Source organism: Coturnix japonica, unplaced genomic scaffold (assembly GCF_054131305.1).
Source record: "Coturnix japonica strain WE unplaced genomic scaffold, WE-NBRP24 Scf044, whole genome shotgun sequence".
Taxonomy (NCBI): domain Eukaryota; kingdom Metazoa; phylum Chordata; class Aves; order Galliformes; family Phasianidae; genus Coturnix; species Coturnix japonica.
This window is the reverse complement of record NW_028188947.1, coordinates 83,001-106,448: the sequence shown is the minus strand read 5'-3', so window position 1 is coordinate 106,448 and position 23,448 is coordinate 83,001. Positions and strand designations below refer to the sequence as shown.

At 44.0% G+C, this 23,448-nt stretch overlaps 1 long non-coding RNA gene across 7 annotated transcripts in view; it reads right to left on the bottom strand.

Moving 5' to 3' along the window:
• LOC146752502 (uncharacterized) overlaps positions 1-23,448 on the bottom strand; it is a 99,122-nt gene that overhangs the window by 70,902 nt on the left and 4,772 nt on the right. For 3 of the 7 annotated variants that reach the window (XR_014940593.1, XR_014940591.1, XR_014940589.1), the window contains 2 exons: positions 19,564-19,673; positions 19,134-19,257 (listed from right to left, as the gene is read on the bottom strand). This is a non-coding gene — a long non-coding RNA (uncharacterized LOC146752502). Of the gene's footprint in view, positions 1-19,133; positions 19,258-19,563; positions 19,674-20,280; positions 20,480-20,711; positions 22,012-22,047; positions 22,314-23,448 lie in introns of those variants that run through there. The other 4 variants (XR_014940592.1, XR_014940594.1, XR_014940590.1 and 1 more) reach the window with 4 other exon arrangements.

The window sequence follows — 23,448 nt, the reverse complement described above, 5'->3', positions numbered from 1 at the left end:
AAAAGCAGCACAAAAAGGAAAAAGCAGCACTGAAAGGGAAATGCAGCATTTAAAGGGAAGAGCAGCAGTGAAAGGCAAGAGCAGCAGTGAAAGGGAAGAGCAGCAGTGAAAGGGAAGAGCTGCAGTGAAATGGAAGAGCAGCAGTGAATGGGAAAAGCAGCAGTGAAAGGGAAAATCAAGATGAAAAGGGAAAAGCACGAGTGAAAGGGAAAATCAAGACTAAAAGAAAAAAGCAGGACTAAAAAGGAAAAGCAGCAGTGAATGGGAAAAGCAGCAGTGAATGGGAAAAGCAGCAGTGAATGGAAAAGCAGCAGAGAAAGGGAAAAGAAGCAAAGAAAGGGAAGTGCAGCAGTGAAAGGGAAGAGCAGCAGTGAAAGGGAAAAGCAGCAGTGAAAGGGAAAAGCAAGACTGAAAGGGAAAAGCAAGACTAAAAGGGAAAAGCAAGACTGAAAAAGAAAAGCAAGACCAGAAGGGAAAATCAGCAGTGAAAGGGAAAAGCAGCAGTGAAAAGGGAAACGCAGCAGTGACAGGGAAAAGCAGCAGTGAAAGGGAAAAGCAGCAGTGAAAGGTAAGAGCAGCAGTGAAAGGGAAAAGCAGCAGGGGAAGGGAAAAGCAGCAGGGGAAGGGAAAAGCAGCAGTGAAAGGGAAAAGCAAGAATAAAAAGGAAAAGCAGCAGTGAAAGGGAAAAGCAGCAGTGAAAGGGAAGTGCAGCAGTGAAAGTGAAAAGCAGCAGTGAAATGGAAAAGCAGCAAAGGGAAAAGCAAGACTAAAAGGCAAAAGCAGCAGTGAAAGGGAAAAGCAGCAGTGAAAGGGAAAAGCAGCAGTGAAAGGGTAAAGCAGCAGTGAAGGGGAAAATCAGCAGTGAAAGGGAAAAGCAACAGTGAAAGGGAAGAGCAGAAGTGAATGGGAAGAGCAGCAGTGAAAGGAAAGAGCAGCAGTGAATGGGAAAAGCAGCAGTGAAAGGGAAAAGCAGGACTAAAAGGGAAAAGAAAGACTAAAAGGGAAAAGCAAAACTAAAAAGGAAAAGCACTACTGAAATGGAAAAGCAAGAATAAAAGGGAAAAGCAGCAGAGAAATGGAAAAGCAGTAGTGAAAGGGAAAAGCAAGACTAAAAGGGAACAGCAGCAGTGAATGGGAAAAGCAGCAGTGAATGGGAAAAGCAGCAGAGAATGGGAAAAGTAGCAGAGAAAGGGAAGTGCATCAGTGAAAGGGAACTGCAGCAGTGAAAGGGAAAAGCAGCAGTGAAAGGGAAAAGCAGCAGTGAAAGGTAAGAGTAGCAGTGAAAGGGAAAAGCAGCAGGGGAAGGGAAAAGCAGCAGTAAAAGGGAAAAGCAGCAGTGAAAGGGAAAAGCAAGAATAAAAAGGAAAAGCAGCAGTGAAAGGGAAAAGCAGCAGTGAAAGGGAAGTGCTGCAGTGAAAGTGAAAAGCAGCAGTGAAAAGGAAAAGCAAGAATAAAAAGGAAAAGCAGCAGTGAAAGGGAAAAGCAGCAGTGAAAGGGAAGTGCTGCAGTGAAAGTGAAAAGCAGCAGTGAAAAGGAAAAGCAAGAATAAAAAGGAAAAGCAGCAGTGAAAGGGAAAAGCAGCAGTGAAAGGGAAAAGCAAGAATAAAAAGGAAAAGCAGCAGTGAAATGGAAAAGCAGCAGTGAAAGGGAAAAGGAAGAATAAAAAAGAAAAGTAGCAGTGAAAGGGAAAAGCAGCAGTGAAAGGGAAAATCAGCAGTGAAAGGGAAAAGCAAGACTAAAAGGGAAAAGCACGAGTGAAAGGGAAAAGGAAGACTAAAAGAGAAAAGAAAGACTAAAAGGGAAAAGCAGCAGTGAAAGGAAAAAGCAGCAGTGAAAGGGAAAAGCAGCACAAAAAGGAAAAAGCAGCACTGAAAGGGAAATGCAGCATTTAAAGGGAAGAGCAGCAGTGAAAGGCAAGAGCAGCAGTGAAAGGGAAGAGCAGCAGTGAAAGGGAAGAGCTGCAGTGAAATGGAAGAGCAGCAGTGAATGGGAAAAGCAGCAGTGAAAGGGAAAATCAAGATGAAAAGGGAAAAGCACGAGTGAAAGGGAAAATCAAGACTAAAAGAAAAAAGCAGGACTAAAAAGGAAAAGCAGCAGTGAATGGGAAAAGCAGCAGTGAATGGGAAAAGCAGCAGTGAATGGAAAAGCAGCAGAGAAAGGGAAAAGAAGCAAAGAAAGGGAAGTGCAGCAGTGAAAGGGAAGAGCAGCAGTGAAAGGGAAAAGCAGCAGTTAAACGGAAAATCAAGACTGAAAGGGAAAAGCAAGACTAAAAAAGAAAAGCAAGACTGAAAAAGAAAAGCAAGACCAGAAGGGAAAATCAGCAGTGAAAGGGAAAAGCAGCAGTGAAAAGGGAAACGCAACAGTGAAAGGGAAAAGCAGCAGTGAAAGGGTAGAGCAGAAGTGAAAGGGAAGAGCAGCAGTGAAAGGGAAAAGCAGCAGTGAAAGGGAAGAGCAGCAGTGAAAGGGAAGAGCAGCAGTGAATGGGAAAAGTAGCAGTGAATGGGAAAAGCAGCAGTGAAAGGGAAAATCAGCAGTGAAAGGGAAAAGCAAGACTAAAAAGGAAAAGCAGCAGTGAAAGGGAAAAGCAAGACTAAAAGGAAAAAGCAGCAGTGAAAGGAAAAAGCAGCAGTGAAAGGAAAAAGCAGCACTAAAAGGAAAAAGCAGCACTGAAAGGGAAATGCAGCATTTAAAGGGAAGAGCAGCAGTGAAAGGGAAGAGCAGCAGTGAAAGGGAAGAGCAGGAATAAAAAGGAAAAGCACGAGTGAAAGGGAAAATCAAGACTAAAATGGAAAAGCAGGACGAAAAGGGAAAAGCAGCAGTGAATGGGAAAAGCCGCAGTGAATGGGAAAAGCAGCAGTGAATGGGAAAAGCAGCAGAGAAAGGGAAAAGCTGCAGAGAAATGGAAGTGCAGCAGTGAAAGGGAAGAGCAGCAGTGAAAGGGAAGAGCAGCAGAGAAAGGGAAAAGCAAGACTGAAAGGGTAAAACAAGACTAAAAGGGAAAAGCAAGACTGAAAAAGAAAAGCAAGAATAAAAGGGAAAATCAGCAGTGAAAGGGAAGAGCAGCAGTGAAAGGGAAAAGCAGCAGTGAAAGGGAAGAGCAGCAGTGAAAGGGAAAAGCAGCAGGGGAAGGGAAAAGCAGCAGTGAAAGGGAAAAGCATCAGTGAAAGGGAAAAGCAAGAATAAAAAGGAAAAGCAGAAGTAAAAGGTAAAAGCAGCAGTGAAAGGGAAAAGCAGCAGAGAAATGGAAAAGCAGCAGTAAAGGGAAAAGCAAGACTAAAAAGGAAAAGCACTACTGAAATGGAAAAGCAAGAATAAAAGGGAAAAGCAGCAGAGAAATGGAAAAGCAGTAGTGAAAGGGAAAAGCAAGACTAAAAGGGAACAGCAGCAGTGAATGGGAAAAGCAGCAGTGAATGGGAAAAGCAGCAGAGAATGGGAAAAGTAGCAGAGAAAGGGAAGTGCATCAGTGAAAGGGAACTGCAGCAGTGAAAGGGAAAAGCAGGACTAAAAGGGAAAAGAAAGACTAAAAGGGAAAAGCAAAACTAAAAAGGAAAAGCACTACTGAAATGGAAAAGCAAGAATAAAAGGGAAAAGCAGCAGAGAAATGGAAAAGCAGTAGTGAAAGGGAAAAGCAAGACTAAAAGGGAACAGCAGCAGTGAATGGGAAAAGCAGCAGTGAATGGGAAAAGCAGCAGAGAATGGGAAAAGTAGCAGAGAAAGGGAAGTGCATCAGTGAAAGGGAACTGCAGCAGTGAAAGGGAAAAGCAGCAGTGAAAGGGAAAAGCAGCAGTGAAAGGTAAGAGTAGCAGTGAAAGGGAAAAGCAGCAGGGGAAGGGAAAAGCAGCAGTAAAAGGGAAAAGCAGCAGTGAAAGGGAAAAGCAAGAATAAAAAGGAAAAGCAGCAGTGAAAGGGAAAAGCAGCAGTGAAAGGGAAGTGCTGCAGTGAAAGTGAAAAGCAGCAGTGAAAAGGAAAAGCAAGAATAAAAAGGAAAAGCAGCAGTGAAAGGGAAAAGCAGCAGTGAAAGGGAAAAGCAAGAATAAAAAGGAAAAGCAGCAGTGAAATGGAAAAGCAGCAGTGAAAGGGAAAAGGAAGAATAAAAAAGAAAAGTAGCAGTGAAAGGGAAAAGCAGCAGTGAAAGGGAAAAGCAGCAGTGAAAGGGAAAAGCAAGACTAAAAGGGAAAAGCACGAGTGAAAGGGAAAAGGAAGACTAAAAGAGAAAAGAAAGACTAAAAGGGAAAAGCAGCAGTGAAAGGAAAAAGCAGCAGTGAAAGGGAAAAGCAGCACAAAAAGGAAAAAGCAGCACTGAAAGGGAAATGCAGCATTTAAAGGGAAGAGCAGCAGTGAAAGGCAAGAGCAGCAGTGAAAGGGAAGAGCAGCAGTGAAAGGGAAGAGCTGCAGTGAAATGGAAGAGCAGCAGTGAATGGGAAAAGCAGCAGTGAAAGGGAAAATCAAGATGAAAAGGGAAAAGCACGAGTGAAAGGGAAAATCAAGACTAAAAGAAAAAAGCAGGACTAAAAAGGAAAAGCAGCAGTGAATGGGAAAAGCAGCAGTGAATGGGAAAAGCAGCAGTGAATGGAAAAGCAGCAGAGAAAGGGAAAAGAAGCAAAGAAAGGGAAGTGCAGCAGTGAAAGGGAAGAGCAGCAGTGAAAGGGAAAAGCAGCAGTGAAAGGGAAAAGCAAGACTGAAAGGGAAAAGCAAGACTAAAAGGGAAAAGCAAGACTGAAAAAGAAAAGCAAGACCAGAAGGGAAAATCAGCAGTGAAAGGGAAAAGCAGCAGTGAAAAGGGAAACGCAGCAGTGACAGGGAAAAGCAGCAGTGAAAGGGAAAAGCAGCAGTGAAAGGTAAGAGCAGCAGTGAAAGGGAAAAGCAGCAGGGGAAGGGAAAAGCAGCAGGGGAAGGGAAAAGCAGCAGTGAAAGGGAAAAGCAAGAATAAAAAGGAAAAGCAGCAGTGAAAGGGAAAAGCAGCAGTGAAAGGGAAGTGCAGCAGTGAAAGTGAAAAGCAGCAGTGAAATGGAAAAGCAGCAAAGGGAAAAGCAAGACTAAAAGGCAAAAGCAGCAGTGAAAGGGAAAAGCAGCAGTGAAAGGGAAAAGCAGCAGTGAAAGGGTAAAGCAGCAGTGAAGGGGAAAATCAGCAGTGAAAGGGAAAAGCAACAGTGAAAGGGAAGAGCAGAAGTGAATGGGAAGAGCAGCAGTGAAAGGAAAGAGCAGCAGTGAATGGGAAAAGCAGCAGTGAAAGGGAAAAGCAGGACTAAAAGGGAAAAGAAAGACTAAAAGGGAAAAGCAAAACTAAAAAGGAAAAGCACTACTGAAATGGAAAAGCAAGAATAAAAGGGAAAAGCAGCAGAGAAATGGAAAAGCAGTAGTGAAAGGGAAAAGCAAGACTAAAAGGGAACAGCAGCAGTGAATGGGAAAAGCAGCAGTGAATGGGAAAAGCAGCAGAGAATGGGAAAAGCAGCAGAGAAAGGGAAGTGCAGCAGTGAAAGGGAAGTGCAGCAGTGAAAGGGAAGAGCAGCAGTGAAAGGGAAAAGCAGCAGTTAAACGGAAAATCAAGACTGAAAGGGAAAAGCAAGACTAAAAAAGAAAAGCAAGACTGAAAAAGAAAAGCAAGACCAGAAGGGAAAATCAGCAGTGAAAGGGAAAAGCAGCAGTGAAAAGGGAAACGCAACAGTGAAAGGGAAAAGCAGCAGTGAAAGGGTAGAGCAGAAGTGAAAGGGAAGAGCAGCAGTGAAAGGGAAAAGCAGCAGTGAAAGGGAAGAGCAGCAGTGAAAGGGAAGAGCAGCAGTGAATGGGAAAAGTAGCAGTGAATGGGAAAAGCAGCAGTGAAAGGGAAAATCAGCAGTGAAAGGGAAAAGCAAGACTAAAAAGGAAAAGCAGCAGTGAAAGGGAAAAGCAAGACTAAAAGGAAAAAGCAGCAGTGAAAGGAAAAAGCAGCAGTGAAAGGAAAAAGCAGCACTAAAAGGAAAAAGCAGCACTGAAAGGGAAATGCAGCATTTAAAGGGAAGAGCAGCAGTGAAAGGGAAGAGCAGCAGTGAAAGGGAAGAGCAGGAATAAAAAGGAAAAGCACGAGTGAAAGGGAAAATCAAGACTAAAATGGAAAAGCAGGACGAAAAGGGAAAAGCAGCAGTGAATGGGAAAAGCCGCAGTGAATGGGAAAAGCAGCAGTGAATGGGAAAAGCAGCAGAGAAAGGGAAAAGCTGCAGAGAAATGGAAGTGCAGCAGTGAAAGGGAAGAGCAGCAGTGAAAGGGAAGAGCAGCAGAGAAAGGGAAAAGCAAGACTGAAAGGGTAAAACAAGACTAAAAGGGAAAAGCAAGACTGAAAAAGAAAAGCAAGAATAAAAGGGAAAATCAGCAGTGAAAGGGAAGAGCAGCAGTGAAAGGGAAAAGCAGCAGTGAAAGGGAAGAGCAGCAGTGAAAGGGAAAAGCAGCAGGGGAAGGGAAAAGCAGCAGTGAAAGGGAAAAGCATCAGTGAAAGGGAAAAGCAAGAATAAAAAGGAAAAGCAGAAGTAAAAGGTAAAAGCAGCAGTGAAAGGGAAAAGCAGCAGAGAAATGGAAAAGCAGCAGTAAAGGGAAAAGCAAGACTAAAAGGCAAAAGCAGCAGTGAAAGGGAAAAGCAGCAGTGAAAGGGAAAATCAGCAGTGAAGGGGAAAATCAGCAGTGAAAGAGAAAAGCAGAGTGAACGGGAAAAGCAAGACTAAAAGGGAAAAACAGCAATGAAAGGGAAAAGCAGCAGTGAATGTGAAAATCAGCAGTGAAAGGGAAGAGCAGCAGTGAAAGGCAAGAGATGCAGTGAAATGGAAGAGCAGCAGTGAATGGGAAAAGCAGCAGTGAAAGGGAAAAGCAGGACTAAAAGGGAAAAGCACGATTGAAAGGGAAAAGCAAGAATAAAAGGGAAAAGCAGCAGAGAAAGGGAAAAGTAGTACAAAAAGGGTAAAGCAGCAGTGAATGGGAAAAGCAGCAGTGAATGGGAAAAGCAGCAGTGAATGGGAAAAGCATCAGAGAAAGGGAAAAGCAGGACTGAAAGGGAAAAGCAGCAGTAAAAGGGAAAAGCAGCAGTGAAAGGGAAAAGCAAGAATAAAAAGGAAAAGCAGCAGTTAAAGGAAAAGCAGCAGTGAAAGGGAAAAGCAGCAGTGAAAGGGAAAAGCAGCAGTGAATGGGAAAAGCAGCAGAGAATGGGAAAAGCAAGACTAAAAGGGAAAAGCAGAAGTGAAAGGGAAAAGCAGCAGTGAAAGGGAAAAGTAGCAGTGAAAAGGAAAAGCAGCAGTGAAAGGGAAAATCAGCAGTGAAAGGGAAAATCAGCAGTGAAAGGTAAAAGAAGCAGTGAAAGGGAAAAGCAAGACTGAAAGGGAAAAGCAGCAGTGAAAAGGTAAAGCAGCTGTGAAAGGAAAAAGCAGCAGTGAAAGGGAAATGCAGCACTAAAAGGAAAAAGCAGCTGTGAAAGGGAAATGCAGCAATGAAAGGGAAGAGCAGCAGTGAAAGGGAAAAGCAACAGTGAAAGGGAAGAGCAGCAGTGCAAGGGAAGAGCAGCAGTGAAAGGGAAGACGAGCAGTGAAAGGGAAGAGCAGCAGTGAAAGGGAAGAGCAGCAGTGAATGGGAAAATCAGCAGTGAAAGGGAAAAGCAGGACTAAAAAGGAAAAGCACGAGTGAAAGGGAAAAGCAAGACTAAAAGGGAAAAGCACGAGTGAAAGGGAAAATCAAGACTAAAAGGGAAAATAGCAGAGAAAGGGATAAGCAGGACTAAAAGGGAAAAGCAACAGTGAAAGGGAAAAGCAGCAGTGAATGGGAAAAGCAGCAGTGAATGGGAAAAGCAGCAGAGAAAGGAAAAAGCAGCAGAGAAAGGGAAGTGCAGCAGTGAAAGGGAAGAGCAGCAGTGAAAGAGAAAAGCAGCAGTGAAAAAGAAAAGCAAGACTGAAAGGGAAAAGCAAGACTAAAAGGAAAAAGCAAGACTGAAAAAGAAAAGCAAGACTAAAAGGGAAAATCAGCAGTGAAAGGGGAAAGCAGCAGTGAAATGGAAGAGCAGCAGTGAAAGGGAAGAGCAGCAGGGGAAGAGAACAGCAGCAGTGAAAGGGAAAAGCAGCAGTGAAAGGAAAAAGCAAGACTAAAAGGGAAAAGCAGCAGTGAAAGGGAGAAGCAAGAATAAAAAGGAAAAGCAGCATGAAAGGGAAAAGCAGCAGTGAAAGGGAAAAGCAGCAGTGAAAGGGAAAAGCAGCATGAAAGGGAAAATCAGCAGTGAAAGGGAAAATCAGCAGTGAAAGGGAAAATCAGCAGTGAAAGGGAAAATCAGCAGTGAAAGGGAAAATCAGCAGTGAAAGGGAAAAGCAGCAGTGAAAGGGAAAAGCAACAGTGAAAGGGAAGAGCAGCAGTGAAAGGGAAGAGCAGCAGTGCAAGGGAAGAGCAGCAGTGAAAGGGAAGAGCAGCAGTGAAAGGGAAGAGCAGCAGTGAAAGGGAAGAGCAGCAGTGAAAGGGAAGAGCAGCAGTGAAAGGGAAGAGCAGCAGTGAAAGGGAAAAGCAAGACTGAAAAGGGAAAAGCAAGACTAAAAGGGAAAAGCAAGACTGAAAAATAAAAGCAAGACCAGAAGGGAAAATCAGCAGTGAAAGGGAAAAGCAGCAGTGAAAAGGGAAACGCAGCAGTGAAAGGGAAAAGCAGCAGTGAAAGGGAAAAGCAGCAGTGAAAGGTAAGAGTAGCAGTGAAAGGGAAAAGCAGCAGGGGAAGGGAAAAGCAGCAGTAAAAGGGAAAAGCAGCAGTGAAAGGGAAAAGCAAGAATAAAAAGGAAAAGCAGCAGTGAAAGGGAAAAGCAGCAGTGAAAGGGAAGTGCTGCAGTGAAAGTGAAAAGCAGCAGTGAAAAGGAAAAGCAAGAATAAAAAGGAAAAGCAGCAGTGAAAGGGAAAAGCAGCAGTGAAAGGGAAAAGCAAGAATAAAAAGGAAAAGCAGCAGTGAAATGGAAAAGCAGCAGTGAAAGGGAAAAGGAAGAATAAAAAAGAAAAGTAGCAGTGAAAGGGAAAAGCAGCAGTGAAAGGGAAAATCAGCAGTGAAAGGGAAAAGCAAGACTAAAAGGGAAAAGCACGAGTGAAAGGGAAAAGGAAGACTAAAAGAGAAAAGAAAGTCTAAAAGGGAAAAGCAGCAGTGAAAGGAAAAAGCAGCAGTGAAAGGGAAAAGCAGCACAAAAAGGAAAAAGCAGCACTGAAAGGGAAATGCAGCATTTAAAGGGAAGAGCAGCAGTGAAAGGCAAGAGCAGCAGTGAAAGGGAAGAGCAGCAGTGAAAGGGAAGAGCTGCAGTGAAATGGAAGAGCAGCAGTGAATGGGAAAAGCAGCAGTGAAAGGGAAAATCAAGATGAAAAGGGAAAAGCACGAGTGAAAGGGAAAATCAAGACTAAAAGAAAAAAGCAGGACTAAAAAGGAAAAGCAGCAGTGAATGGGAAAAGCAGCAGTGAATGGGAAAAGCAGCAGTGAATGGAAAAGCAGCAGAGAAAGGGAAAAGAAGCAAAGAAAGGGAAGTGCAGCAGTGAAAGGGAAGAGCAGCAGTGAAAGGGAAAAGCAGCAGTGAAAGGGAAAAGCAAGACTGAAAGGGAAAAGCAAGACTAAAAGGGAAAAGCAAGACTGAAAAAGAAAAGCAAGACCAGAAGGGAAAATCAGCAGTGAAAGGGAAAAGCAGCAGTGAAAAGGGAAACGCAGCAGTGACAGGGAAAAGCAGCAGTGAAAGGGAAAAGCAGCAGTGAAAGGTAAGAGCAGCAGTGAAAGGGAAAAGCAGCAGGGGAAGGGAAAAGCAGCAGGGGAAGGGAAAAGCAGCAGGGGAAGGGAAAAGCAGCAGTGAAAGGGAAAAGCAAGAATAAAAAGGAAAAGCAGCAGTGAAAGGGAAAAGCAGCAGTGAAAGGGAAGTGCAGCAGTGAAAGTGAAAAGCAGCAGTGAAATGGAAAAGCAGCAAAGGGAAAAGCAAGACTAAAAGGCAAAAGCAGCAGTGAAAGGGAAAAGCAGCAGTGAAAGGGAAAAGCAGCAGTGAAAGGGTAAAGCAGCAGTGAAGGGGAAAATCAGCAGTGAAAGGGAAAAGCAACAGTGAAAGGGAAGAGCAGAAGTGAATGGGAAGAGCAGCAGTGAAAGGAAAGAGCAGCAGTGAATGGGAAAAGCAGCAGTGAAAGGGAAAAGCAGGACTAAAAGGGAAAAGAAAGACTAAAAGGGAAAAGCAAAACTAAAAAGGAAAAGCACTACTGAAATGGAAAAGCAAGAATAAAAGGGAAAAGCAGCAGAGAAATGGAAAAGCAGTAGTGAAAGGGAAAAGCAAGACTAAAAGGGAACAGCAGCAGTGAATGGGAAAAGCAGCAGTGAATGGGAAAAGCAGCAGAGAATGGGAAAAGCAGCAGAGAAAGGGAAGTGCAGCAGTGAAAGGGAAGTGCAGCAGTGAAAGGGAAGAGCAGCAGTGAAAGGGAAAAGCAGCAGTTAAACGGAAAATCAAGACTGAAAGGGAAAAGCAAGACTAAAAAAGAAAAGCAAGACTGAAAAAGAAAAGCAAGACCAGAAGGGAAAATCAGCAGTGAAAGGGAAAAGCAGCAGTGAAAAGGGAAACGCAACAGTGAAAGGGAAAAGCAGCAGTGAAAGGGTAGAGCAGAAGTGAAAGGGAAGAGCAGCAGTGAAAGGGAAAAGCAGCAGTGAAAGGGAAGAGCAGCAGTGAAAGGGAAGAGCAGCAGTGAATGGGAAAAGTAGCAGTGAATGGGAAAAGCAGCAGTGAAAGGGAAAATCAGCAGTGAAAGGGAAAAGCAAGACTAAAAAGGAAAAGCAGCAGTGAAAGGGAAAAGCAAGACTAAAAGGAAAAAGCAGCAGTGAAAGGAAAAAGCAGCAGTGAAAGGGAAAAGCAGCACTAAAAGGAAAAAGCAGCACTGAAAGGGAAATGCAGCATTTAAAGGGAAGAGCAGCAGTGAAAGGGAAGAGCAGCAGTGAAAGGGAAGAGCAGGAATAAAAAGGAAAAGCACGAGTGAAAGGGAAAATCAAGACTAAAATGGAAAAGCAGGACGAAAAGGGAAAAGCAGCAGTGAATGGGAAAAGCCGCAGTGAATGGGAAAAGCAGCAGTGAATGGGAAAAGCAGCAGAGAAAGGGAAAAGCTGCAGAGAAATGGAAGTGCAGCAGTGAAAGGGAAGAGCAGCAGTGAAAGGGAAGAGCAGCAGAGAAAGGGAAAAGCAAGACTGAAAGGGTAAAACAAGACTAAAAGGGAAAAGCAAGACTGAAAAAGAAAAGCAAGAATAAAAGGGAAAATCAGCAGTGAAAGGGAAGAGCAGCAGTGAAAGGGAAAAGCAGCAGTGAAAGGGAAGAGCAGCAGTGAAAGGGAAAAGCAGCAGGGGAAGGGAAAAGCAGCAGTGAAAGGGAAAAGCATCAGTGAAAGGGAAAAGCAAGAATAAAAAGGAAAAGCAGAAGTAAAAGGTAAAAGCAGCAGTGAAAGGGAAAAGCAGCAGAGAAATGGAAAAGCAGCAGTAAAGGGAAAAGCAAGACTAAAAGGCAAAAGCAGCAGTGAAAGGGAAAAGCAGCAGTGAAAGGGAAAATCAGCAGTGAAGGGGAAAATCAGCAGTGAAAGAGAAAAGCAGAGTGAACGGGAAAAGCAAGACTAAAAGGGAAAAACAGCAATGAAAGGGAAAAGCAGCAGTGAATGTGAAAATCAGCAGTGAAAGGGAAGAGCAGCAGTGAAAGGCAAGAGATGCAGTGAAATGGAAGAGCAGCAGTGAATGGGAAAAGCAGCAGTGAAAGGGAAAAGCAGGACTAAAAGGGAAAAGCACGATTGAAAGGGAAAAGCAAGAATAAAAGGGAAAAGCAGCAGAGAAAGGGAAAAGTAGTACAAAAAGGGTAAAGCAGCAGTGAATGGGAAAAGCAGCAGTGAATGGGAAAAGCAGCAGTGAATGGGAAAAGCATCAGAGAAAGGGAAAAGCAGGACTGAAAGGGAAAAGCAGCAGTAAAAGGGAAAAGCAGCAGTGAAAGGGAAAAGCAAGAATAAAAAGGAAAAGCAGCAGTTAAAGGAAAAGCAGCAGTGAAAGGGAAAAGCAGCAGTGAAAGGGAAAAGCAGCAGTGAATGGGAAAAGCAGCAGAGAATGGGAAAAGCAAGACTAAAAGGGAAAAGCAGAAGTGAAAGGGAAAAGCAGCAGTGAAAGGGAAAAGTAGCAGTGAAAGGGAAAAGCAGCAGTGAAAGGGAAAATCAGCAGTGAAAGGGAAAATCAGCAGTGAAAGGTAAAAGAAGCAGTGAAAGGGAAAAGCAAGACTGAAAGGGAAAAGCAGCAGTGAAAAGGTAAAGCAGCTGTGAAAGGAAAAAGCAGCAGTGAAAGGGAAATGCAGCACTAAAAGGAAAAAGCAGCTGTGAAAGGGAAATGCAGCAATGAAAGGGAAGAGCAGCAGTGAAAGGGAAAAGCAACAGTGAAAGGGAAGAGCAGCAGTGCAAGGGAAGAGCAGCAGTGAAAGGGAAGACGAGCAGTGAAAGGGAAGAGCAGCAGTGAAAGGGAAGAGCAGCAGTGAATGGGAAAATCAGCAGTGAAAGGGAAAAGCAGGACTAAAAAGGAAAAGCACGAGTGAAAGGGAAAAGCAAGACTAAAAGGGAAAAGCACGAGTGAAAGGGAAAATCAAGACTAAAAGGGAAAATAGCAGAGAAAGGGATAAGCAGGACTAAAAGGGAAAAGCAACAGTGAAAGGGAAAAGCAGCAGTGAATGGGAAAAGCAGCAGTGAATGGGAAAAGCAGCAGAGAAAGGAAAAAGCAGCAGAGAAAGGGAAGTGCAGCAGTGAAAGGGAAGAGCAGCAGTGAAAGAGAAAAGCAGCAGTGAAAAAGAAAAGCAAGACTGAAAGGGAAAAGCAAGACTAAAAGGAAAAAGCAAGACTGAAAAAGAAAAGCAAGACTAAAAGGGAAAATCAGCAGTGAAAGGGGAAAGCAGCAGTGAAATGGAAGAGCAGCAGTGAAAGGGAAGAGCAGCAGGGGAAGAGAACAGCAGCAGTGAAAGGGAAAAGCAGCAGTGAAAGGAAAAAGCAAGACTAAAAGGGAAAAGCAGCAGTGAAAGGGAAAAGCAAGAATAAAAAGGAAAAGCAGCATGAAAGGGAAAAGCAGCAGTGAAAGGGAAAAGCAGCAGTGAAAGGGAAAAGCAGCATGAAAGGGAAAATCAGCAGTGAAAGGGAAAATCAGCAGTGAAAGGGAAAATCAGCAGTGAAAGGGAAAATCAGCAGTGAAAGGGAAAAGCAGCAGTGAAAGGGAAAAGCAACAGTGAAAGGGAAGAGCAGCAGTGAAAGGGAAGAGCAGCAGTGCAAGGGAAGAGCAGCAGTGCAAGGGAAGAGCAGCAGTGAAAGGGAAGAGCAGCAGTGAAAGGGAAGACGAGCAGTGAAAGGGAAGAGCAGCAGTGAAAGGGAAGAGCAGCAGTGAAAGGGAAGAGCAGCAGTGAAAGGGAAAAGCAGGACTAGAAAGGAAAAGCACGAGTGAAAGGGAAAAGCAAGACTAAAAGGGAAAAGCATGAGTGAAAGGGAAAATCAAGACTAAAAGGGAAAGTAGCAGAGAAAGGGAAAAGCAGGACTAAAAGGGAAAAGCAACAGTGAAAGGGAAAAGCAGCAGTGAATGGGAAAAGCAGCAGAGAAACGTAAAAAGCAGCAGAGAAAGGGAAGTGCAGCAGTGAAAGGGAAGAGCAGCAGTGAAAGAGAAAAGCAGCAGTGAAAAAGAAAAGCAAGACTGAAAGGGAAAAGCAAGACTTAAAGGGAAAAGCAAGACTGAAAAAGAAAAGCAAGACTAAAAGGGAAAATCAGCAGTGAAAGGGAAAAGCAGCAGTGAAAGGGAAGAGCAGCAGTGAAAGGGAAGAGCAGCAGGGGAAGGGAAAAACAGCAGTGAAAGGGAAAAGCAGCAGTGAAAGGGAAAAGCAAGAATAAAAAGGAAAAGCAGAAGTGAAAGGTAAAAGCAGCAGTGAAAGGGAAAAGCAGCAGTGAAATGGAAAAGCAGCAGTAAAGGGAAAAGCAAGACTAAAAGGCAAAAGCAGCAGTGAAAGGGAAAAGCAGCAGTGAAAGGGAAAATCAGCAGTGAAGGGGAAAATCAGCATTGAAAGGGAAAAGCCACAGTGAAAGGGAAAAGCAGAGTGAACGGGAACAGCAAGACTAAAAGGGAAAAACAGCAGTGAAAGAGAAAAGCAGCAGTGAATGTGAAAATCAGCAGTGAAAGGGAAGAGCAGCAGTGAAAGGCAAGAGCAGCAGTGAAAGGGAAGAGCTGCAGTGAAATGGAAAAGAAGGACTAAAAGGGAAAAGCACGATTGAAAGGGAAAAGCAAGAATAAAAGGGAAAAGCAGCAGAGAAAGGGAAAAGTAGGACTAAAAGGGAAAAGCAGCAGTGAATGGGAAAAGTAGGACTAAAAGGGAAAAGCAGCAGTGAATGGGAAAAGCAGCAGTGAATGGGAAAAGCAGCAGTGAATGGGAAAAGCAGCAGTGAAAGGGAAAAGCAGCAGTGAAAGGGAAAAGCAAGAATAAAAAGGAAAAGCAGCAGTGAAAGGAAAAGCAGCAGTGAAAGGGAAAAGCAGCAGTGTAAGGGAAAAGCAGCAGTGAATGGGAAAAGCAGCAGAGAATGGGAAAAGCAAGATTAAAAGGGAAAAGCAGAAGTGAAAGGGAAAAGCAGCAGTGAATGGGAAAATCAGCAGTGAAAGGGAAAAGCAAGACTAAAAGGGAAAAGCAAGACTAAAAGGGAAAAGCAGCAGTGAAAAGGTAAAGCAGCTGTGAAAGGAAAAAGCAGCAGTGAAAGGGAAATGCAGCACTAAAAGGAAAAAGCAGCAGTGAAAGGGAAGAGCAGCAATGAAAGGGAAGAGCAGCAGTGAAAGGGAAAAGCAACAGTGAAAGGGAAGAGCAGCAGTGAAAGGGAAGAGCAGCAGTGAAAGGGAAGAGCAGCAGTGAAAGGGAAGAGCAGCAGTGAAAGGGAAGACGAGCAGTGAAATGGAAGAGCAGCAGTGAAAGGGAAGAGCAGCAGTGAATGGGAAAATCAGCAGTGAAAGAGAAAAGCTGGACTAAAAAGGAAAAGCACGAGTGAAAGGGAAAAGAAAGACTAAAAGGGAAAAGCACGAGTGAAAGGGAAAATCAAGACTAAAAGGGAAAATAGCAGAGAAAGGGAAAAGCAGGACTAAAAGGGAAAAGCAACAGTGAAAGGGAAAAGCAGCAGTGAATGGGAAAAGCAGCAGTGAATGGGAAAAGCAGCAGAGAAAGGAAAAAGCAGCAGAGAAAGGAAAAAGCAGCAGTGAAAAAGAAGAGCAGCAGTGAAAGGGAAGAGCAGCAGTGAAAGAGAAAAGCAGCAGTGAAAAAGAAAAGCAAGACTGAAAGAGAAAAGCAAGACTAAAAGTGAAAAGCAAGACTGAAAAAGAAAAGCAAGACTAAAAGGGAAAATCAGCAGTGAAAGGGAAAAGCAGCAGTGAAAGGGAAGAGCAGCAGTGAAAGGGAAGAGCAGCAGGGGAAGAGAAAAGCAGCAGTGAAAGGGAAAAGCAGCAGTGAAAGGAAAAAGCAAGACTAAAAGGGAAAACCAGCAGTGAAAGGGAAAAGCAAGAATAAAAAGGAAAGCAGCAGTAAAAGGGAAAAGCAGCAGTGAAAGGGAAGAGCAGCAGTGAAAGGGAAGAGCAGCAGTGAAAGGGAAGAGCAGCTGTGAAAGGGAAGAGCAGCAGTGAATGGGAAAATCAGCAGTGAAAGAGAAAAGCAGGACTAAAAAGGAAAAGCACGAGTGAAAGGGAAAAGCAAGACTAAAAGGGAAAAGCACGAGTGAAAGGGAAAAGCAAGACTAAAAGGGAAAATAGCAGAGAAAGGGATAAGCAGGACTAAAAGGGAAAAGCAACAGTGAAAGGGAAAATCAGCAGTGAATGGGAAAAGCAGCAGTGAATGGGAAAAGCAGCAGAGAAAGGAAAAAGCAGCAGGGAAAGGGAAGAGCAGCAGTGAAAGGGAAGAGCAGCAGTGAAAGGAAAATCAGCAGTGAAAAAGAAAAGCAAGACTGAAAGGGAAAAGCAAGATTAAAAGTGAAAAGCAAGACTGAAAAAGAAAAGCGAGACTAAAAGGGAAAATCAGCAGTGAAAGGGAAAAGCAGCAGTGAAAGGGAAGAGCAGCAGTGAAAGGGAAGAGCAGCAGTGAAAGGGAAAAGCAGCAGTGAAAGGGAAAAGCAGAGTGAACGGGAAAAGCAAGACTAAAAGGGAAAAACAGCAGTGAAAGGGAAAAGCAGCAGTGAATGGGAAAATCAGCAGTGAAAGGGAAGAGCAGCAGTGAAATGGAAGAGCTGCAGTGAAAGGGAAGAGCTGCAGTGAATGGGAAAAGCAGCAGTGAACGGGAAAAGCAGGACTTAAAGGGAAAAGAAAGACTAAAAGGGAAAAGCACGAGTGAAAGGGAAAAGCAAGAATAAAAGGGAAAAGCAGCAGAGAAAGGGAAAAGCAGGACTAAAAGGGAAAAGCAGCAGTGAAAGGGAATAGGAGCAGAGAAAGGGAAAAGCAGCAGAGAAAGGGAAGTGCAGCAGTGAAAGGGAAGAGCAGCAGTGAAAGGGAAGAGCAGCAGTGAAAGGGAAAAGCAGCAGGGGAAGGGAAAAGCAGCAGGGGAAGAGAAAAGCAGCAGGGGAAGGGAAAAGCAGCAGTGAAAGGGAAAAGCAAGAATAAAAAGGAAAATCAGCAGTGAAAGGGAAAAGCAGCAGTGAAAGGGAAAAGCAGTAGTGAAAGGGAAAAGTAGCATGAAAGGGAAAAGCAGCAGTGAAAGGGAAAAGCAAGACTAAAAGGGAAAAGCAGCAGTTAAAGGGAAAAGCAGCAGTGAAAGGGAAAATCAGCAGTGAAGGGGAAAATCAGCAGTGAAAGGGAAAAGCAGCAGTGAAAGGGAAGAGCAACAGTGAAAGGGAAAAGCAGCAGTGAAAGGGAAAAGCAGAGTGAACGGGAAAAGCAAGACATAAAAGGGAAATACAGCAGTGAAAGGGAAAAGCAGCAGTGAATGGGAAAATCAGCAGTGAAAGGGAAAAGCGGGACTAAAAGGGAAAAGAAAGACTAAAAGGGAAAAGCACGAGTGAACGGGAAAAGCACGAGTGAAAGGGAAAAGCAAGAATAAAAGGGAAAAGCAGCAGAGAAAGGGAAATGCAGGACTAAAAGGGAAAAGCAGCAGTGAAAGGGAAAAGCAGCAGAGAAAGGGAAAAGCTGCAGAGAAAGGGAAGTGCAGCAGTGAAAGGGAAGAGCAGCAGTGAAAGGGAAAAGCAGCAGTAAAAGGGAAAAGCAAGACTGAAAGGGAAAAGCAAGACTAAAAGGGAAAAGCAAGACTAAAAGGGAAAATCAGCACTGAAAGGAAAATCAGCAGTGAATGGGAAAAGCAGCAGAGAATGGGAAAAGCAAGATTAAAAGGGAAAAGCAGAAGTGAAAGGGAAAAGCAGCAGTGAATGGGAAAATCAGCAGTGAAAGGGAAAAGCAAGACTAAAAGGGAAAAGCAAGACTAAAAGGGAAAAGCAGCAGTGAAAAGGTAAAGCAGCTGTGAAAGGAAAAAGCAGCAGTGAAAGGGAAATGCAGCACTAAAAGGAAAAAGCAGCAGTGAAAGGGAAGAGCAGCAATGAAAGGGAAGAGCAGCAGTGAAAGGGAAGAGCAGCAGTGAAAGGGAAGAGCAGCAGTGAAAGGGAAGAGCAGCAGTGAAAGGGAAGAGCAGCAGTGAAAGGGAAGAGCAGCAGTGAAAGGGAAGACGAGCAGTGAAATGGAAGAGCAGCAGTGAAAGGGAAGAGCAGCAGTGAATGGGAAAATCAGCAGTGAAAGAGAAAAGCTGGACTAAAAAGGAAAAGCACGAGTGAAAGGGAAAAGCAAGACTAAAAGGGAAAAGCACGAGTGAAAGGGAAAATCAAGACTAAAAGGGAAAATAGCAGAGAAAGGGAAAAGCAGGACTAAAAGGGAAAAGCAACAGTGAAAGGGAAAAGCAGCAGTGAAAGGGAAAAGCAGCAGTGAATGGGAAAAGCAGCAGAGAAAGGAAAAAGCAGCAGAGAAAGGAAAATGCAGCAGTGAAAAAGAAGAGCAGCAGTGAAAGGGAAGAGCAGCAGTGAAAGAGAAAAGCAGCAGTGAAAAAGAAAAGCAAGACTGAAAGAGAAAAGCAAGACTAAAAGTGAAAAGCAAGACTGAAAAAGAAAAGTATGACTAAAAGGGAAAATCAGCAGTGAAAGGGAAAAGCAGCAGTGAAAGGGAAGAGCAGCAGTGAAAGGGAAGAGCAGCAGGGGAAGAGAAAAGCAGCAGTGAAAGGGAAAAGCAGCAGTGAAAGGAAAAAGCAAGACTAAAAGGGAAAAGCAGCAGTGAAAGGGAAAAGCAAGAATAAAAAGGAAAGCAGCAGTGAAAGGGAAAAGCAGCAGTGAAAGGGAAGAGCAGCAGTGAAAGGGAAGAGCAGCAGTGAAAGGGAAGAGCAGCAGTGAAAGGGAAGACGAGCAGTGAAAGGGAAGAGCAGCAGTGAAAGGGAAGAGCAGCAGTGAATGGGAAAATCAGCAGTGAAAGAGAAAAGCAGCAGTGAAAGGGAAAAGCAGCAATGAATGGGAAAAGCAAGACTAATAGGGAAAAGCAGCATGAAAGGGAAAAGCGGCAGTGAAAGGGAAAAGCGGCAGTGACATGGAAAAGGAACAAGAAAATGCAGCCCTGAAAGGGAGAAGCAGAACTGATAAAGAAAAGGAGCCCTGAAAGGGAAAAGGAGCCCTGAAAAAGAAAATAAGCAAAGGAAAGCAGCCCTGAAAGGGATAAGCAGCCCTGAGAAAGAAAATAAGCAATGAAATGCAGCCCTGAAAGGGAAAAGGAGCCCCGAGAGGGAAAGGAACAGCATAAAGTAACACTGATAGGGAAAAGGAGTACATAAAGGGCAAAGGCAGCACTGAAAGAGAAAAGAAGCCCTGAAAGGGAAAAGCATCAAAGCAAGGGAAAAGAAGCACTGAAATGTAAAAGGAACAAGCACAGGGAGCAGGCAGGTAGGCACAGCAAAGCAGCAAGCAAAGCCCAATCTCTCAGAGGGGGCCTGCTAACAGGAAGCCCAGCTATTGCCCTCCCAAAGAAACTCCACCATTTTGACATCCAAAACAGAAACTACGGTTTCGGTTCTCATGACTCTTCCCTGCGCTCCGAAATAAATGGTTTCGTGACATCCTCTACCACACTGCAACTGCTCAGAATAATCAAAATTATATCATTCATGACATAAGAAACTCACTTTTGCCTGGTGGCAACGACAGTCCATTCCCATCCTGTCCCTCCATGTAATGAACATTGCATTTGGCCTTCTAACAGCCTCCTGGATGAATCCACCAAAAGCAAGGAAGCACCCTGCCCTTACTCTGAAGAGAGAAAGAAAGCAAGGTTCATGGAAACAGGCACACAAGGCTCGCAACAAGACACGGTGCTCCAGATCATGCCAGAGATAGGACTACCACAGTGCCAGAACATGATTTACCACTAAAGGAAACATCTGGGAGCACATTCACAACTTCAGCACAAGCTGTAATGGCTCAGCATATTTAGCTTTCTTATCGTTCAGCTGGAGAACGAGATACTCCGAAGTATCAGTCAGCAAGCACTCGGATGAGCCTGACCTCTGGTTTTAACGATGACAGACATCATTACTGCCACCTCTGACACCTTACCAGGAGATGCTTCCATTTATTAGCCTGGTCTTGATTCCTTCCATCAGCAGCTGCTCCTAAACTGACCTCCATTCATACAGTGATACCACTGACTTCTAGCACGAGCTGACCTGCAAGACAGAGAAGAGAAAGCAGGATGGCAACAAATACTGACATAGCACAATCTAATATTCTTGAACAGCCGCAAAAGAGACAAAACAGGAGAGAAACGCATCCGCAGCAACACCCCAGTTCATAAAGAAATGCAACTCCAGCCTGGCCTCAGCAGCCCTTATATATTTCTTACACATTTGATTAAGCCAACTGCAATTTGAACCAGGAGAATTCACAGTCTCTTGCAAATGTCACCGTAAAGCAGAATAGGACACAGCAAAAAAAAAAAAAAAAAAAAAGAAAAAGAAAAAAAAAAAGAAATATAAAGAAAAAAAGCAAGCCAAAAACCAGGGAATCAAAGTTTAAAAAACCACAGAAAACAAATAGAAAAAAAACACATACTATCTGTAACAACAGAAAGACTAGCACAGTGTGAATATACTACAAAGGTAAGGAAAGAATGGCTCACCCACCACTGAGGATGGAAGTGCACAGAACAAACTCCACAGAGGAGAAACCATCAAAAAAAATTCCACCCAGGGGCAGTCAGCCTTCAAAAATGAGCTGTAAGAGAGGTGCAGCCAGGCTCCATCCCTTCCAGTCACTCAGCTGCATTGCCCTCACCTGCACTAACCAGGGCTGACCAGGTCCCTTCCCTAGGTGATAATCAGTGGCTCAGACTGTGATTCAACAGTTCTCATACAGCGTATATAAAGAAAAATAGCAAAACATAGATGAAAAACACAACAACAAATAAACCATGAAGGATTTTAGGAAATAACACAGAATTAAAAAAAATAATAATAATAAAAGCAAAGAAAAAATGATAAATCAAACAAAAGAAAAAAACTAAGACAAGGAAAAACAGAAAAAAACTTATAAAAAAAACAAAAAACAAAAAACAAAAAACAAAAAACAAAAAACAAAAAACAAAAAACAAAAAAAACACGACATAGAAAACACCAAATAGGAAAGAAAACCATAGAACTGCAAAGGAAAAAAAATAACACAGCAAAGCAAAGCACAGATGATAAAAAACAACAAGGAAAACACACCTCCCTGACATGACATCTTGCCTCCTGAGCAGGTCACAGTGTCCCTCACTCAGATGTAGAGCAGGAAGGAAGCTGAGACCCCATGTGTTCCTTGCTGCGCACTCCCATCTAAAAGGTCCATATGCTCTGAAGAGTGAGCAAAGCCTCAAAATGGTGGTAAGGTAACACTTTGCTATAGAAAGGGAAAGGGGAACTTCACAGAAACCAAGACAAAGGGTAACTGTACATTTAAAAGTGCAGGGAAAGGGGGAATTGCAGACACTTAGTCAAAATAAAGCCAGAGAAGAGGGCAATAAAGATAAGAAGAAACTGTCCGGAGACCTCTGACAAGAAGGATTAGATCCCCCCCCGGGCAAGATGATGCCAACATGGGAGAACAATAACAGCAGATAACACCAAGAAGAAAACAGAAGAAGACTTTCACCCCAAAACATCGGCAAGGGTCACGGGGAATGGGGTCAGGGGGAATGAGGGAATGGGGTCGCGGGGAACGGGGCCATAGGGAATGTAATGAATATGTAATCAAACTGAGGAGGAGACTATTGTTTATGTATTAGCTTAACCTATATCTGTAACACACTTTTCTCTTTACGGTGTGCAAGTTTGGAGGAGCTATCCCCCTTGCACCCGGCGCTGCGCAACGCTGGAATAAACATACCTGCTTTATAACCCATCTCTGGATTATAGAGTTTGATTCCGCGAGTCAATTTGGCACCCCAGATGGGACCCTCTCTGTTCGGCTGCAGGACCAGCTGAGAAGGGGGACGCCTTTGGCGCGCCCCGAGATTTCTCGGAAGGACTCCCCTCCCTCATCTGATCACTGCAGGAGCAGACAAGAACCATCTATCGGCGGACCAGGTATGTGAAATGGGGGACCCGTAAGTCGTGAGGAGACGTCCTACGCAGGGCACAGTGGAGTCGGCGTGCTCCCCCCCAGGGATGTGAGCTCACGGGTTAGGTTAGGTTGCCGGCTGGGTTAGGACTCCCTAGGGAATGCTTACAAAGGGGCCAGTAAGTCGTACGCATGGTAAAAGAGCTATTGCTCACATTCAGGTGATTGCTAATTGGGCAGAGCTTGTCTGCTCTCTGGTACAGGGTGATTTGGGTAATCCTGGGATAATTGGTATCATACAGCGCTGTCTATATAGGTGACCTAAGTCAACAACTAGCACCGGTGTTCTTAACATCTTTGGTTAAGCTTAACAAATGATATATTGTAATTGTGTTTGAATTGTCGTGTGAGTGTGGTGTGAGTGAGACGCAGCACAGCTGCGGGGCGAGTGTGGAGTCCTGACCCGCGGTTCCGTCCTCCCGCGAGGGAAACGGCCGGGGACGGACGAAGCGAAAGTTGTCTCCAATACTTGTTTGTCTTTGTTTTAATACATGTTTATTTTGTATTATTAATTACTGGTTGTTGTAAAGTATGTGGTCATAAGTCATAACAATGCTGTTGTGTCAGAAGTGGTTTTACTTATAAAAGAATACGGTGGTTTATATTAAGTTACGATGGGAAAATCACAGAGCAAAGAGGTCCCTGCGCGCTCACCCCTGACGTGTATACTGGCACATTGGCGAGATATCGCTGGGGAACCAGGAGGAACCCTGAGCTGAAAAAAAATTCTGATTAAATATTGTAATCAGTGGTGGTTGATGTATAAGCTAGAGGACAGGGACAATGAACATATAGAGGGATGTCTGTGTGGTATGAGTATCAAGCCATTTATGTGATACTGTGTTCTGCCTGCGAAGAGGTGTAAGGGAGGTGGGTCAGTCAGTGATGGCTCTGTGGCGAGAGGTGTATAACTGAACGATATGGATTGCTAAGGAAAAGTTATAAGGTAGTAAGAGTGTTTATGGAAACTGAAGAACTGTGTTGTTTGATTTGTGGGTTTTGAAGGGAATGGGACAAACTGTTTTGCTGGTATAAGAAAGTGTAGTTGTTAATGTCATACGGAAGTATCGTTGAGGGTACGTGGAAGTGTAAATGAGGGTACAAATAGTGGAATAGTGTACAGAGGAAAAAGGGTTAAAGAGAAAGTGAGTTTATCTGTGCTGGCATGAGAACAACCCCCCCGCACCGTTCCCCTGCAATCAGAACTCTCAGAGTGGGAGAGGGAGCCAGGGTCAGAGACTGCTGCTGTAAACAGCAAAGGGGAAGGTGGAGAGGACAGGGCACTGGAAGTGAGAATAGCCTTCATGTGCAGAGATGTGGGAAATCTGAAATCTGGGCAGCACTGGATGGCTCTGGAGAGGAGGTGAAATGTAATGATTAGAGTTTGGAAAGCGAAAAAGTTTGGGAAGGACGCAGGTTGAGGAAGGCAAAGATAAAAACAGGGATGTCAGGTCTGAAGAGAGGAGTACAATAAGAAGAAAACAAACAAACAACAACAACAACAGAAAACAAAACAAACACCTGATTGAGAATCAGAGATGTTCAGGAAATTGAGAATAATAACAGCTGTTACTGTTGTGGTGCTAGAGTAGGGCCATAGGACCCAGGGATCCCCCACGAGGAAAGGGGATGGAGGCTTGAAGAGCCCAGGGAGGGCTCTGCTCCGCTGGAATGAAAGCAGTGTACAAACTGCAGTGGGACACTGGTAGAGAAATCTGACCAAGCTGAGTGAGAAGGAATTGTCTCTGATTGCAGAGCTGAACAATGAGAACTTGGGAAGTTTACCCTAGCAGATACACCGATGAAACTGCAGCTAAAGAAGCAGGATAAAGTAGTTCATTTTCT